An 18,456-nucleotide genomic window follows, 5' to 3' on the forward strand; every position below is an offset into this window, starting at 1 on the left:
AAAATTACAAAGAAAAATACTTGGAGTCATGGTGTAAGTTTGTAATCCCAGCTCTGGTGAGGCAGAAACAGGAAGACCCATAAGGCTTTTACTGTCCAACCAGTCTAGTCGATGTCATGAGCTCCTGGTGCAGTGACAGAACCTGTCTGAAAGGTGATAGCATGCCAAAGGATGACGGTGGGTAGTGCCAACCCTGGGCAGGTGGTCCTGTATTATATAATAAAGCAAGTTGAGCATGGTCCAAGTGAGCAAAATTGTAAGCAGTGTTCCTCCATGGCCTGTGCTTCAATTCCTGTCTCCAGGTTCCTGTCCTGAGTTCCTAACATCAGTGGTAAACTGACCCAGGAGATATATGAGTCAAATAAACCCTTCGCCCTACCAAGCTGCTATTTGTCAGTGTTTTGATATGGCAATTGAAGGGAAATTAGAACAGAAATTGGTTCCAGGATCACAAGATATTTCTGTGACAGACCTGACCTTGGTGTTTTGAAGAGGATTGTGGAAGTATTTGCAACTTTGGGCTGGAAATGTCATTGAGTGCTTAGAGTTTGTTGCTGTGGAGCTTGGAACAGTTATGATGAAATATCAATCAGGGAAAGGCAAATGGAAATTTTTGGGGGTTTCATTTTATTCCAGACAGAATGGATAAGTTAAAAATGACAACAAATATGATCCTTTCTTCCTCCAAGTTCCCCCATATTTCCCTCAACATGTCCCAATTCCAACTTCATGTCTTTGTTTTTTTTTTTTTTCTTTTGATAACCCTCTAAGCCTGATTAGTGTTGCTTATATGTACATGGGTGGGGCCATCCCCTGGAGCATTGGAAACTACCAGTGGCCATACCTTTTTTAAAGAATGATTCTCCATCACTAAGAACCCCCCCATCTAAGCTAGAACTTTAGCTGGTTTGATGTTATGCGAGATTTTTGTGTATGTAACCACAGCTATGAGTTTATGAGTGCAATAGGCATGTCATGTCCAGAAGAAAGCATTTCACAGTGCTCCACCCCATCCTTCAGCTCTGACATTCTTTCTGTATCTGGACATATGAGGCTGGCTAGAATCTTTAGTGTTGACAGAAAGGAACAAGAATGAAAATACAGTCCCTAACAGTTGCAGGGTTATTATTATTACTTTTGTTATCTAAATGCCTTTTCTAGTGCAGTGTTTAAGAACCAACATGTTCTTGCTATATTCTATTACTTTTTGTCATGAATGCATGCTATGTTTTGCCAATTATTGTTTTCCGCCTATATTAAGATTATCAGAAGATTTATCTCTTTAAATAATTTGAGTTATATCTTATTTGACTTATACTTTAGTCTCAATTTTATATTTCAAATTTTAATTTTTTTCTATTCTATATTGATTTATTGAAATTGCTAAGATTTTTCTTAGAAACTCTGAACTATGTTTATGATATTTATCAGTTTAGAGATTTTATATAGGAACTGTCATCTTTATATTAACACTTAATTGTAAATTTCATATCTATGGAGTTGATGTCATCACACTGCTGGTTATGTTTTATATATAATCAGAAATGCTACATTGTCATCTTTGAGGATGACTGGCATTTCCTCTTTACTGTCTTAACCATATCAGATAGTTTGATTCATGAACATGGGAATTATTTTGCTTTATTTAGACTTAACTTTTCTTTTAATAATGACAGCATGACCTAATGCTTCTATTCTTTTATTCAATTTATTAGTAATATGCTATGTTCTTGATGCTTTTTCAATTTAACTTGCAGCTAGTTCACTGTTGGCATATAGAAACACAGTAGACTAAAAGACTGATCTTGTGTTTCATGTCATGCTAAATTCACTCATTAATTGTTAAAATTTTTAAAATGTTATTATATTTTTATTTACTTTGTGTGAGCATCCACATGTGTGTACAAAAGTGAACTGGTGGAGGTCAATGGACAAGTTACAGGAGTTAGTTCACCCCCCACTGTGTGGGTTCTGGGGATTGAATTAGGTTATCAGATGTTGCAGGTACCCTTAACTAGCTAAGTCATCTTGCTGGCCAGAGGTCTAACACTTTTTCAAAATGTATTCTCTATAATTTTCATCATAATGCTTACAAATTTTATGGATAATGATAGCTTTATTTCTTTTTTAAAAATACTGCTTATTTATTTTTATTTATTTATTTATTAGTTAGTTAGTTAGTTAGTTAGTTAGTTAGTTAGTTAGTTAATTTCCATCTGCTATATAGTCTGGAGAAATCTTGAGTAAAATATTGCCCTTCCCCAGTGAGAGTCAAAATCTTGTTTTTGATCTCTGAAAAAAGGATAGTCTTTTGTGCCTAAATATTAACTATGTTAGGTGCTTTTTAACATGTAACAAATGAGTAATTAATATATACACAATGCATATTTATATAATTTCATTATAATAATATTTAAAAATTCAAAAAGGATTGCAATAATGTTCTTTTATAATTACTCATTCTAGTATTTACTGTAATGCAGATATTCAGTGAGTGATGTCATCACTGTCATCATCAACATCATCCTGTCACCATTATCATCCTCTCCATCATCACCCTCACTATCATCACTATTGTCATTCTCATCAGATTCTTCCTCTTCTTCATCATCATTATCATCATTGTTGTCATCATCATCCTCATCATCATCATCATCCTATCATCATCATTGTCATTCTCCTCAGCTTCCACCTCCTATTTTTCTTCATCATTATCATCCTCACTATCATCATCATTATTATCATTATCATCCTCACCACCATCATCATTTTCACTATCACCATCATTGTCATTCTCCTCAGCTTCCACTTCCTCTTCATCATCATCATCCTCACCATCATCATCATTATCATCCTTATCATCATCATTATCAACCTTACTAGCATCATCACTGTCATTCTCCTCTTATCCCTCCTTATCTTTATTACTCTTACCATCATCATCTCCACCATCATCTTCCTCCTCTTCATCACAATTATCATGTCCACCAATATCTCTGCAGGCTTAGCATATTAAATAAAAATACAATGGTCCTTGACTTTATGGAGTCACTATTGCTCTCTCTGGATGGTAAGTTTTATTGCACTAACATATTTAAGTAGGGGATGATTGCTTGTGTTATTAAAGTTTAAAGTGTTGAATTTGGCATCATCATAGAAGATTGATGTGCCAACTAGTCTTGTTTGTGATGAACAGTGAGACGTAGTGAGTACTCCAATATGGATTTGCTGATTTAGCACAGTTGTGGAGGCACAACCATGGGAAGGATGACTCACGGTCCCCAAACAGACTGTTGCTGTCTATAACAGTGCCTGGTCAAGTCCCTGATTCCTTGCACAGCAATATTACATGCACAGCAGTAGTACATGCTGATCCATTGTTTGTTATGTCATGTTTTCCCCCAGAGCAATTTGACTTTAGATATATGAAGCCTCATTAACTGCACTTGTTAAAGATGCCAATTAACTGGATCTCAGTTTTGGAGAAATGAGTCTGATACTGATGATATCTACAGCAAGTTCTTAATATTCTTCCTCCTCTGACTCTAGATCAGCTGCCTAGAACCCAGTGGATGAACTTGCACTGAGGGACGTCTGGGGATACTGACATGACTTGATAGGCCTTAACCCAAATGACAGAATATATGAATTCTAGTAGAGTGGAGGCCTGTGGGAGGGTATCAATGGGGAAATGTGTATAAAGATGATTAAATTTGATTAACATGTTCTTTATGAAATACACAAAAATTCAATAAAAAATTTGCAAAAATTTCTCCCTATTTCAATAATCAAAACATATATTCTATTATTTTAGTGAATGAAGATTATGAAGTCCAACTGTAGAGAAGATTATTGATTTCTGTGGTTCAGCAATGTATAGGAACATGTGATTGCATTTCAACCATATGGATCATGCTGTTTCAAGCATTATGTTACATGAGTGTGTACACATTAGCTTACTTCTTTGAGTTAACATCAAATTACTGTTCTTCTCTCTCTTTCTCTCCTATTTTTGCTTTCTTTCTACTTTTATAAAAGCATTTTCTTTATATTTTTAGATTTATTTTATTTATGCATATATGTGCATGCGTATGTGTTCAGGTTCCAGAAGAGAAGGCATCAGAATCCTTGGAACTGGAGCTACAGGCAGTTGTGAGCCATACGACATGGGTGCTGGGACCTGAATTTCGGGGCTCTGAAAGAACAGCTAGTGCTCTTAACTTCTGAACAATCTGTTTTCCATTTTCAAGTCTTTAGTACCATAAACTTTTCTTATATTAGAAAGCAACTTTACATAGCTGGATATAAGACAGCAGTATGTAAACTTTCCTTTTCAATTCATTCTGGTTCAGAATTCCTAATTTTATATCCTGTTGATTTAAGAAACATTACTATGAACCTACAGATCCTCTCATATTGAAGCATTGATCAGCAACCTCTGCATGAAGTCATCATGAATGAACAAGGAAACAGTGAAAAGTACTCCATTAGAACATGATACATCTGTCCTCATGAGAGTGGAACTCTTTCTGGCAACTGAGGCCACAGAGATAAACAGGTTTATCTCTGCCCCAGGGAACATTTGGTCTCAGTGGAAGAGGTAGATGTTCAAAGAGTCATATGCATTAGAACAAGCATGTTATATAAGCACAGATTACCAGAGGAGATAGAAAGAAGTATTCTACCCAATTCCATAGAAGCTTCCTTGATTAGAACGAAACTGAGTCTTAAGACAAGTACAATTTATTCTGAGGAAGAAATTATAGATATATCATAGCAATGGAAGCAACACTTAAAAGCACAGGATTGCATGCAGCTATGTCTAGTTTTATGATATTTGGGGGATCAAACCAATGGCTTTGTATGTGCTAGTAAGTAGTGTGCTAGTACTAACTAGGCTAAGTCTCAGTCTCCTCTACTTTCTGTCTCTCTTTCTTTTTCTCTTCTTTCTTTCTTTCCTCCCTCCCTCTCCTTCTTCTTGTGTCCTTGCCTCCCTCCCCCTCTTTCTTTCCTTCCCTCCTTCCTTTTGTATATACAAAGTCCCTGTGTATGGCAGCTAACAACCGTCTGTAACTCCAGTTCCAGGGGATACAACAGCCTCTTATCTCCTTCACAGGCATCGCACGACACGGGTATGGGTATACTTATGTACATGTAGGCAATACATGCACACACATAAAAAATAAAAATAATGAATAAAATATTTAAAAAACAAAAAGTCAATGAGTAGCTGCAGCCAAAATTGAAATACATCACAGCTAATAATAACACCAGTACTTCTGCTTGCTGCTTCTGCATGCACATCATGAACAGTACCCAAGTCATCTAATGAACACACCATGATCATCTGCATTTTGCATGTGATGGAAGTGACTGTCTCACCAATGAGACCAGGGTTTTTTGAATATGCTACCTCAAATTTCCTGTTTTTATCCACCATATGGAACTGTTTGAAGAAAATTTTCTAGGTACCTAACACTGGCTTAATTTAGAGAGACAAAATGGCAGTATTAAATTTTTAAGAAGAAAATCTGTACTAAATATCTTTGGGTTGAAATCGTGTAAGAATGGCAATGGAAAGGATTTCCTATGACTGCTGAGCTTATCCAACAGTCTTGGATTTATATATGCATCTGAACCAAATTCCTAGAAAACTGTGAACAATGTTTGTCTTCTTGGAGCTTCCAGAGTTCATGCGGTCATTTCAATAAGGTGATTGGTGTCCAGGGTTTTGGCAGTGTTTTATTCAAAGAATTGAAGGAACACATTGTGGTGGTTTTGATGAGAAATCTCCCCATTGCTGGTACTGTTTGGGGAAGTTGTGGAATCTTTAGGAGGTGTAGCATGCTGGAGGAAGTATGTCACTGGGGTGCATTTTGAAGGGTCATACCCTGGTCCCACGTTTAATTTGTCTCTTTTCTTCCTGTGAGTATTTGCAGATGAGAGTTCTGTTTCCAGCTCCAGTGCTTGCCTACAACCTGCCAGTATGCTGTCCTGCCATGGTGGACTCTTTCCCTCTGGAATCACAAATCCAGTAAACTCTTCCTTCTACAAGTTACTTTGACCATGGTGTTTTAGCACAGCAACAGAAAAGTAGCTAACACATTACAGAGAATGCAGAGTGGCAAAGGAACTTCACTGAAAAGCAAAGCAAGAGTATAGATCAGATACACTGTAAGGGAGCAGTGGGTTATTTTACTAAAGGTCACTGAATATGGTTCATAGTCTTACTGTATAGAGTCCCAGAGAAAAAGAAGTTGGTGGTTATGGTGGCTGTTTCTCTATTTTGATCGACAAGTTTAGATTATATAAGCTCTTACTCACTGTGCATGTCAATTCCCCTTATCATTTTAATCATATGTTTGCCTGATTATGCTTAGGCATAAGATGGTAAATAGAGAATGTCTTCTAAAACTTCATTCAGAGCATGCAATTTGCTTCCTTGTGCATGCATTCAAAACTAGTTCAGGTTGGATCAGAGTCCTGCTTCTTGTACCTGGATATGTTCTAAATATATTTGAATTGGAATTGACCTAAAAGGGGAGTTCTTAAAGATTTCTAGAGAAGGAGAAACTTATGCCATTATTTGGAGCGGGGCGTATGTGTGGCTACATGCAGGTGAAAGTCCTAAGTTGCTAGGTGGATGGTTAGGAGGGTTGTGTGCATAGACAAGCCAAGTGGAGTCCCAGGTTGCTAGGCTATTCATATACTTTCTGCTATATTGGGAAATCTGAGTGTTTGTGCTCCAATATCTCTGCTGATGCCTAACTACAGCTCACAGTTTCTTTGCCATCTGCTCTCACTCAACTAGGTCAGTGAATGCTTCACATTAGGGGCTTTGCTAATTTGGCTGCTGTTGTTGGTTTTCCATTTTAATGCAGTCTTCTGTGAGTATCAAATACATTTTAGTCATTTTATGAATATTAAGCCAATCAGTCAGTCATAAGCTCTTGTAATTTTCCAAGTATCTTCAGCTGATGTGAGAATAGAAATTGTAATTCAGGAAGATTGCTTAACTTCAGCATGAATTTCTAATTCAACTATGAATAAATAAAAGCCATCAATTATTTATAGAAGTTCATGTAAATTGTAATAATGGTATTGGACCATAGGATGTCTGGGCAGGTAAAAGTACAGACCTGATAATCTGAGTTCAATCTTTGGAATCCACAGTGGAAGGAGAAACGAACTCCTGAAATTTATCTTCTGACCTCTATACACAGGTTGTGGCACCCACAGGCTTGTATTCACACGCATACATGTATCATATCACACGTATAAACATCACGCACATATCACATCACATACATACAAATATACACATCACACACATAAATAATTGCAATAAATAAGAATTAATTATAATGATATATTATGCCCTGCATTTATATAACAGTTTATTTCATGGTACTGAATCCATGTTTCAAGATGCAATATATATGATCCATGGAAACCTCAAATCCAAGGAAAAATGTGCACATATATATTAACGACTGCATTCTCTTACCCAATGTAAAGTCAGTTTTAACTCAATATTTTCTGCATGTATCCATGGGAATGTCTCTCAGTCTCTCTCTCTCTCTCTCTCTCTCTCTCTCTCTCTCTCTCTCTCTCTCTTGCTCTCGCTCTCACTCTTTCTCTCACTCTCTCAATGTTTTGTACAACATAGGTTTTTGGTTTGGTTCCTGGCTGTGTACTTTCTGATCCTCAACCATCTGTTCACCAAGAAGGTTTTACTTTGCTTGCTTTCCCAACAGAATTTTTTGTCTCCTTTCATTTTACTCCTTGTCTTTGCTGAGTCCCATTACAGCATGCTTGTTTCTCATCCCATCTTAGGCCAATGGCCTCAGGTAACTGTGCAGGTTCCAACTGCATCATGTCATGCTGCTAGAACATCCTGAGGGAATGAAGATATTCAAAAGAGACACTTGTGCTCCTTCAATTCCCTCTGATACTACTGGGACAAGGTCCTGAAGGTCCCCAAGAATCCCATAGTGGGAGAAAGTAAAGGTTGAAGATTACTGTCAGTCAGACATGGGACTTGTCTCCTAAAAAATGTTTCATTCAGTTTTGACCTCTTGTAAGACCTACTTGAAGGAGAGACTGAAGCCAAGAAAATGATGAATCAGTGATGGACAGGGTCAGCAATGGACATGACCACATATTGACCAAGTGTGCTTAGTTACTCATAGCTCACGCCCCCTGTTTAAACCTAAATCTCATTTTAGATGTCCCAAGTTGGATTAGAGGGGATCACTAGACTGTTCCTTTTCCTAATGTGTCCTCAAGAATGAGATTCCCTCAAATTTCATTCTCAGGATTGTTTACCATCCAACGTTGTTTTCATGTTCTCTCCCACAGTCAAGGCCATTCCACCTCAGAAACATGCTCGTGGTGCATCAGCCTGTGAGCAATGCTTCCCTTTGCATATCCCTGAATCCTGCTGTGTTGATGGTGACATGGTTCTCTGGTATGCAGAGTACTGATATCCGCAGCCAGGTGTGGCTTCAACTCTATTATTAGTATCCATATAATTCATAAAATCTTTTTCAAGCTATTTAATAGTTCCATCCCTCATTTGTTAAAAATTCTGGTTTCTGGGGACCTATGACTTAGATGCGAGGTTTTGCTTGTTTTTCACAGATAAAAAATACTAATATCCATGATTCTCAGTTTTACCTAAAAATAATTTTATCTAAATTTTGGTTCCTATTACAAAAAAAAAATCTAGACTTCCTTTGAAGACAATATTTTTAATCTGAAGGTGTGTGTGTGTGTGTGTGTGTGTATGTGTCTGTCTGTCTGTCTGTGTCTGTGTGTGTGTGTGTGTGTGTGTGTTCACAAGCATGCCTGTGTGTGAGCCTAGAGTCATGAGGAGGATGTCAGGCATCCTGCTCTACCAGGGTCTCTCACTGTAACTGGAGCTAAGCTGGCAGTTAGCTCCAGAGATCTAATCCTCCTGTCTCTGCCACTTACAGTGTTGGGATTATAGGCATGTACAGCCATGCCTGCTTTGTTATGTGGTGCTGGGGATTTGAACTCAGGTCCTCATGCTTGGACAACAAGCTCTATTACTGAGCCATTTTCCCACTCCTGAATAATTCTGCTGAGAGTCTTTCCAGTATCTATAAATTTGATAAATCATATTCAAAATCAGTCTTTGGAATCGCCATGATTACATATTAAAGACCATCACTTGCCTTAGTCTGTGAGCTTTTACGATGTGATTACTGCTCATTTTTTATTTCAAATATCTTCTCTGAAATAAAAAGCAAAATGTTATATTAACCATCACCCCAGACTCTTTCTGACAATAGTTTGAAATAACTACTTCGAAATTTCGATTATTATTGTTTGCATTCATCGCCCTATGACTTATTTTGGTTTCTAGTAAGCTTAGATTTGAGATGAAAGCATCTGTTACATATGTGTCCCCAAAGTGAAAGCATAACCAGAGAGTAGGCATTTCTCTAACTGACATGTTTACAAAGGTGTGTTCTATTAGAAAAGAAAAGAATTTTTGACATTTTGCTAACTCAATACTCTGGGTAGAGTTTTCTCAAAACACAGGTCTGGTCATCTCTGCCTGACCGATGACATGGCTTTCTTCCTATTGTACTACATTGTTGGCAGGATCCTCTCTCTTTTCTCTCACTGTGCCAGACCAACTTCAGATACCTGATTCGACTCATGTACAGTGATTTGATAATTCTGCTCCATTCACTGGCCATCTGGAAGCTAAATCTAAAAGAAGACCCAGACTTGCCAAAGTATTCCCTTCCTGCTAATGTTGAGAAGCTGATATTGTGGAAAAGTACAGATTCCTGCAGTCTTAGGAATACTGTGCATTGTGATTGGTTTCAGATGGACCTGGGTTATCTGTAAGACTGAACAAGGTAGTTAAAAAACTTAGTTTTCTAAGAAATGAAACACATATCACATGTTCACTATGAGGATCAAATTAAATTGTGCATTGAAATGTCTTAGTTTGACACAGTATAGAGCTGATAACAACAATAATAATATCTGTAGGGGTGGTTGTTTGAATTCCATTCCCATTCTTATTGTTTCAAAGGAAATGTTTTATTACTCTGTATGGAAATGAATACCACTGCTTAAAATAGTTATTTTTCTAAAATCTAACATAATACATATTCTATAAAACTGTGGGAGGTTTGTTTGTTTTTTGTTTTTATTTTTGTTTGTTTGCTTTGACATAGGGTCTCATTATCAAAGGATGGTTTCAAATTTTGTTACATCTAAAGTACAGATTCTCCTGCCTCAACCTCCTGAGTTCTGGGATTACAGACTTGAGACACCATGCTGGTTTAAGGGGTAGTAGGGATGGAACTTGGGGTCCCATACATAATAGGCAAGTATTCTGTTAACTGAGTTATACCCCAGCCACTCAAAATGCATTATTCATTCTTTTAAGTTTTGAGACAGGGTCTCATGAAGCCCAGGCTGGCCTCAAACTTACTACATCACTGAGGGTGACCTTGAACTCCTGATCTTCCTGCTTCCACCTCTTGAGTGCTGTGATTACAGGCAGGCACTACACCCAGCTTATTCTTCCTTATTTGCCAGAAAATAATGATGAACAAAATATCTAATATGAAAAACACTTGGAAAAAGAGCTGAGATTCAAAGAGTTGTCCATTTGCTTTTAGTTCAGTTCCTAAACTTAGTGCTGATGGTGACTTTGTTCTGTTCCTAAACTTAGTGCTGGTAGTAACTTTGTTCTGATTTTCCCAGGTAGAGGGAGGCACAATCTGTCATGGACACAATAGCCTATAAATATTAATAATAAGAAACCAATCAAGCAGATTCTTTCTCGGTTGCTGATTTGTTTGGCATGCTAATCACCACAACACAGCATGTCCTGAAATCCATTTGTTTGGCCAATTCACAAATAAATACTCAGTATGGTGACAGTCAACATGGAGAGATATTGCTATGCCAAGTATTGTTCTGTTGCATTTTTTCTCATTTAATTAAAGTTTTAAACCTCTGCTACCTATTTTACTCTGAGAAACTGCATTTTATTTACACAGAAAATATTACCTTAAAAAAACTAAGGATTGGGGCTAGGGAGATAACTTAGTCAACAGTGTTTACTACACTAGCATCAAGACCTATTTGATTCCCCAGAAACAACTAAAAGCTGGGAACAACTGGAACATATGTGTAATCCCTCCCCTGGGATGGTAGAGGCAGGAGTATCCCCAGGGGCTTTGTGGCTAGCCACTTTAGCTGAGTCTGCAAGCTCCAGGTTAAGTGAGAAAGCTCATAGCAAAAACTAAGATGGATAATGACTGAGGAAGAAACCTGATGCTAATCTCTGGACTCTGCAGACACCTGCGCCACTCACAAAGATGAGCATCTAATAACACACACACACACACACACACACACACACACACACACATGCACACACAGGTTCCAAATGACATTATATAGTAAGTCCTAATTTAAGAAGCAAAAATTATGAGTTGATATAACAACATGAAAGAAATTACTTTGTCATAAAAAATACTTATAATAACAAAATTATTTAATACAGTGCCATTTAGAAAAGTTGAAAGGAGGAAAAGGTGGTAGACTCCAGTCATTTGCTTGATCATAGAAATCAGGTTCATTAATTAATCCTACAAACATTTCTATCTGGCTGTGGTATTGAAACCAGAAACACAAATTCTTATTTTATTTACTTAAGAGCCATTTATTATATGTGATATTTAATTTGTCAATTTGACAGGGTCTAGAAGACAAATGTCTGGGAATATCAATAAAGAAGTTTCTAGATTAATATACATATTAAGGTCTACGTAAAATTTGTGTCTACAAATGCCCTTCAGTATGGGTCCATCCACTGGAGTCTGGTTAACCTACCAAAAATCAGTCTCTGACTCTTCCCTTACCAGCAGCCATTTTTTTCCAATACTTTCTCAGGTGAGTTTGGGCTTTCTTACTCAATTCCCCATGTCTATAGTGGGGTTTTTGTCTGTTTTGAATTTAAGTGGGACCTGTGCAAGGTGTCAACATTGCTGTGAGTTCATGAGTGTCTTTCCAAATGTCTGGAAAACTCTGTTTCCTTGTGATCACTCAAATCCTCTGGCTCTTACTGTCTTTATGACCTCTCTTCCTCAATGATACTTGAGACTTGGGAAGAAGAGGTTTGATATCAGTGTCCTTTTAAGGGATAATTGTTCTACAGTCTCTTATTCTTGGCATGGTTGTAAACTGTGTATCTCTGTTATTAAGCTTAAGTAAGCTTCTCTGCTGAGAACTGAGAGATACATACATCTATGTGCATAACAGTACATAAATAGGAGTTACTTTAATACTATATGTATTTAGCTGGATATGGGCTCAGACTCTCCCACATAGCCTGTGTCCTGTATAGCCTTAGGTTCCTAGGCCTGGTATGAATGTCAGGTATGGATACCAGCTTATGAACCTTACTTTAAATCCAATTAGGAAGTGATTGGTTACTCCTGTAATAGTTGTGCCACTATTGTACCAGATGTCAAATCTTGCCAGTACAGTTGTTATTGAAAAACACAGGATTTACAGCTGGGTGATGTTAATGATTTCTTTTTCTTTCTGATAGCATGCATAGCACCTTTCCAGTACTGTGAAAGCTAGCCATTAGAGATGAAACTGTAAAGTTAGAACCAGCTTGATTTTTCCTTGTTTTTTTCTATGGGCCATGTATGCAGCATCCAGCAATACTGTCTTCCCATCATGTTCTGGTGGGTAACCAAGAGTAGGGACAGTGGCAAGTGTTGTTTGAGGGCCTATGGGACCCTGTCAGTGCCTCAAAAGAAGGAGCTCATCACTGGCTTTGCTATCCTACAGTATTGAATAAGGGCAATGTCCCTTGGTTATAAGGTAAGCACTTTTTATCTCCTCTTATAATGTATATGTATGTATTTTAAGAAACTTCTATTGTGGTAGGTTTTCATATAGCTATTATTGTTAGTTTTCCTTCCCCATACTCCCTCCTCTAATCAAAAAAAAAAAATTAAAACGGGATGTTATAAATACAATTATCCCTTTCGAGTATTTGAACAATTGTCACTGCCAACACTGTCCTTGTCAGAGTACACTTTGTGCTGATTTTAATCCATATCTGCACTGGTTAGTTTTTCTCAACTTCACATATGTATGTATGCATGTTTTCATGGCTATGTATATGCATGTATGTGTTTATACATGTGAATGTGTATACACATATATGAGTTTATGTATGAGTGTGCACAAACACGTGAGTGTATGTGTAAGGTCCAATACAGATGAGATAGAAATAATGGCAAAAGGTGCTTGTTTCAGCATTGGTGGTTAAGAATTCAAAGTTTTCTGGGTCAATGTTAAGATATACCTATGGTTTTAGGTTGACTGCAATTTGAACGTTGTTTTCCTTTCCCTATGGGTTTGATTTGATGGACTATGTGGATTAAGTACCCCTAACACACAGAACTGTGTCAGGCAGGGCCTTTTCCATGACCTTCAGAACTGGACACAATCCTTGATGTATAGTCACATTGTTCTGAAGAGGAAAGGTCAGTACAACAGCTTTTCCTCAGGCATTTCCTTTCTGCTCCCCTAGAAAATTTGTCTGTACATACTGAGAATATGGTTGAGTCACTGAAGTGCACAGCATGTGCTCATGAGGACCAGAGTTGCAGTCTCAGCACCCACATAACTGTTCAGATATGATGATACATATTTTTAATACCAGTGCTGGGGAGGCAGAGACAGGGGGAACTCTGGGACTGCTAGTTAGTCAATGTAGTCTAATCAACAAGCTCCAGGTTTAGTGAGAGACCCTGTCTCACAAACCGAGGTGAAGAGGGACTGAGGAAGAAACACAAGATCGATTTCTAGCTTTCACACATGTATACACACACATGCTTGTACACCTGCACAGAGACACACACAGACACACAGGGTAAGTTTGGCAGAGCCCACTGTGCCATGACTCCCCTAGCCTCATTCACCCTCCCAGCACTCCCACCCGATTTCTACCCCTAGCAGGGGCACTGTCACATTTCTTGTCTTGGCACCCCAGTCCTCTGGACTGACCTCTTATCCCTGACTCTCCACTGCTTCTTGATCCTTTGCATCCAGACAAACCCAATCTCTTTCCCTAGTCCCTGGGAGTCTTTGGAGATTCTTAACATCCCCACCTCCTTTTGCCTCTCTCCATGGCCCAGACTCCCAGCTTCAAGGGACCAGCAGCTTTCCTGGGTAAGTTTGGAGGTGCCCACTGCAACTTGACCCTACCAGCCTCATTCACCCTCACATCTCCTCCACCCCATCTCTCTTCCTAGCAGGGGCACTGGCCCATTTCTTGTCTTGGCATCCCAGACTTCTGGACTGCCCTCTTCGCCCAGTCTCCTTACTGCTTCCTGATCCTTTGCACCCAGACCAACCTAATTTCTCCCTTTAGTTCCTAGGAGCCCTCGGGGTCTGTTCCCTCCCCCACCTTGCCTTTGCATGCCTGAGGCAGGCCTTCATCTCAGGCCAGCCCAAACCTCAACTTCCTGAGGCCAGCATCTTTCCTATAGGGATCCAGTCCTTAGGAGTGCCTGAGAGCATCTGATCCACACCTGATGTGGACCTCTGTGAGAATTCCAGAGCAGGAAGACAAAATAAACTTGGCTCCTCCAATATAAAATCAAAAGAGATAACCTGAAGCCTAGACCAACTAGCTTTTCATGCCCAAAAAGTAAACCACAAAGGCACATAAAGTTTACAAAAAGAAGCAGACCTAAACTCAACAAAGGAAGGCCTAGGTTTCACACAAGAGTCAGAAATTACAAAAGAAATCCACATATCAAAGTCATGGTGAAAAAATAATAACATGAAAAACCCAAATAATATACCCCCACCAAGTACCAACCATTCTGTAGAGGAGTACAATGAGAACACCCTAGAGATAACACAGGACATGGAATTCAAAAGAACAGTTATAAACATGAAAAAAGAATTCAATGAATGTAAAGAACACACAAACAAAGAAATCAAAGAAATGAAACAAGATAGGGATAAACTGAATGAATTCAGAAAGCAGAAATACTAAAGAATATTCAGGCTGAAATGAAGAAGGAAGTTAAACATCCAATAATCCAATTAGAAACAACAGGAGAAAGCCTCACCAATAGAATGAATGCAACAGGAAACAGAGTATCAAGACTAGAAGACAAAGTAGATGAATTAGACCACTCAAGCAAAGATTAAGAAAAATTAAAAGAAAACACAATAATGAAATATGCAGGAATTATATGATACCATAAAAAGACCAAACTTATGAATAATAGGCATAGAGGAAGGAGCAGAATCTCAAGATGATGGTATGGACCAGATCTTCAACAGGATTGTAGAAGAAAATTCCCCCAAATTAAAGAAAGACATGCCCATATAAACACAAGAATCACACTGAACACCAAATAGACAGGACCAGAAAAGAAACTCTCCATGGTATATCATATTAAAAACACTAAATGTACAGAACAAAGAGACAATACTGAAAGCTGCAAAAGAAAAACAAGTCACATATAAAGGAAATCCCATCAGAATTGCAAATGACTTTTCAGTGCAAACTATGAAAGCCAGAAGAGCCTGAACCAAAGTATTCCCAGTTCTAAATGACCTCAGATGCCAACCCAGATTACTTTACCCAGCCAAAATATCTATTATAGTAGAAGGGGAAAGAAAAATCTTCCATAACATAAATAAGGTGAAAGAATTCATGGCCACAAAACCAGCATTTCAGAGAGTACTTGAAGCAATACAAAGAGCTGAAGAAAGGAGGGACTATGCCCAGGGGGTTACAGAAAGAAACTTAATGAAGGTTTAAGTGTGGAAATGCACAGCTACAACAAGAATGTGAACAAAAATAAAAATGACTGGAATCAATACACATCTTTCATTAATAACCTCAAACATCAATGGACTGAACTCCCCAGTCAAAAGACACAGACTAGCTGAATGGATAAAGAAACAAAACCCAAGTTTTTGTTGTCTGCAAGAAACTCATCTCACTTTCAAGGATAGGCACTGCCTTAAGGTGAAAGGATGGAAAACATTATACCAAGCGAGTGGTACTAAGAAAAAAGCAGGCATTGCACTTTTAATAGCTGAGAAAATAGACTTCAAACTAAAACTAATCAGAAGAGATAAAGAGAGCCACTTCATTCTGATCAAAGAAACAATTGACCAAGAATATACTACAGCCATGAATATATATTCACCAAACTCTGGTGCACCCAACTTTATAAGAATAGTATTACAGGACTTTAAGACCCAGATTAATCCCAATTTATTAATAGATGGGAACTTCAATACCCCATTGTCTTTATTAGATAGATCAACAGGTCAGAGAATTAACAGATAGACATCTGAATTAAACAATACCAACATCAAATGGGCCTTCAGAGAACTGGAAAAAAAAATCCTAAGATTCATATGGAAGCACAAAAGACCTCAGATTGCCAAAGCAACCCTGAGCACTAAGAGCAATGCTGGGGGAATTATGATACCAGGTTTGAAACTGTATTACAGAGCTATAGTCATAAAAACAACATGGTGCTGGCAGAAAAATAGACCCGTAGATCAATGGAACAAAATTGAAAACTCAAATATGAGTACATGTAATTTCAGCCACCTGATATTTGATAAAGTGACCAAGAACATTCACTGGTGGAAAGACACCATGTTCAGCAAATGATCCTGGCAAAACTGGATTTCCACATGTAGAAGAATGAAACTAAACCCCGACCTTTCACCTTGCACAAAAGTCAACTCGAAATGGATCAAAGACCTCAATGTGAAGTCTGAAACTCTGAAACTGTTAGAAGAAAAAATTGTTAATAACCTACAAGATATAGTGTAAGAAAGAATTTTCTAAACCCAACATCAACTGCTTAGGAAACAAGGTCAAGAATCAACAAATGGGACCACATTAAACTAAAAAGCTTCTGTACAGCAAAAGACGCAACCAAGGAAGTGAAGAAAAACCCACAGAATGGGAGAAAATCTTCACTAGCATCACATCTGACAGAGGTTTAACATCTAGAATATATAATGAACGCAACAAACAATGAAGAAAGGAAGTAACCCAATTAAAAGGTGGGCTAAGAACCTGAACAGAGAGTTCTCAAAAGAAGAATTAAATATGGCTAATGCATCTTAAAAGGTGTTCAACATCATTAGTAATTAGGGAAATGCAAATTAAAACCACTTTAAGATTTCATCTTACCCCAGTCAGACTGGCTAAGATCAAGAGAACAAATGATACCAAATGTTGGAGAGGATGTGGGGAAAGGGGAGCGCTCATCCACTGTTGGTGGGACAGCAACCTTGTTCAATCCCTATGGAAAGCAGTGTGGAGAACTCTTAAAAAACTACAAACGAACCTACGATTTGACCCAGTTATATCACTCTTTTGCATATACCCAAAGATCTCATCTTACTGATGAGACACTTGTACACCCATGTGTGTTGCTGTTCTTTGCACAGTAGCAATGGGATGGAAGCAACCTAAGTGTCCCTCAACTGACAAGAATATAATGAAAATATGTTTCATTTACATTACAGAGTTTTACTTAGCAGTAAGAAAGAAGAAATCATGAAATTTTCTGATAAACGGATGGAGCTAGAAACTGTTACACTAAGTGAAGTAACACAGACTTAAAACAAACAATGTATGTTCTCCCTCATATGTGGATCCTAGCACCAAATCCTTATAAATGAGTATGTATGTATGCAGACATAACTATAGGAACCAGGATAATGAAAAGAAACCAGGGAAGTAAAGAAAAGAAAGAATATGAAAAAGAAGAACAGTAGGAATCAGGTGTTAATAATGGAGATATGTCATTATTTTAAGGGGAGAAGGGAGAGAGGGTTATAAAAGGAACCTCGGGGATAAAGGGAAAGAAGGAGCTCAAGAGAGGTGGGACCAGAGGAGAAAGGTATTATTAAAGGAGAAATGGGAAAAATGGGGGCACTTTAAATGAGGAAACCATGGTGGAAGGGTTATACGGGTTATACAGTATGAGTGATAAATAATGCCTAGCTAGTTTAAAAAAAAAAAAAACAGATGAAACCATATTAGTCCAACAGCTAAGCATTTGTATTTGAAACATAAATCTCTTACAAAATATAGTATATTTATACTGTATTTTTTTAAGGCAATTGGTTACATTTTGGAGGAGAAAAATTAAATTAATAACAAAATTATGGAGCAATAAACATTGATTCCTTATTAATTAAAACAAAAAAATTATACTTGATTTCTTTGATCTTTTGACAAATTCAGACTAAAATTAGTGTTAGGGTTCACTTACAGTCAAAGACCCAAGTAAAATTGAAACTGTTAATGTATAATAGAAACCCTTCCCATTCAATAAATGATTTTAAATGTTTCCAGCTTGACATTTGAAGATA

Source organism: Nannospalax galili, unplaced genomic scaffold (genome assembly GCF_000622305.1).
Source record: "Nannospalax galili isolate Female #2095 unplaced genomic scaffold, S.galili_v1.0 scaffold633, whole genome shotgun sequence".
Taxonomy (NCBI): Eukaryota; Metazoa; Chordata; class Mammalia; order Rodentia; family Spalacidae; genus Nannospalax; species Nannospalax galili.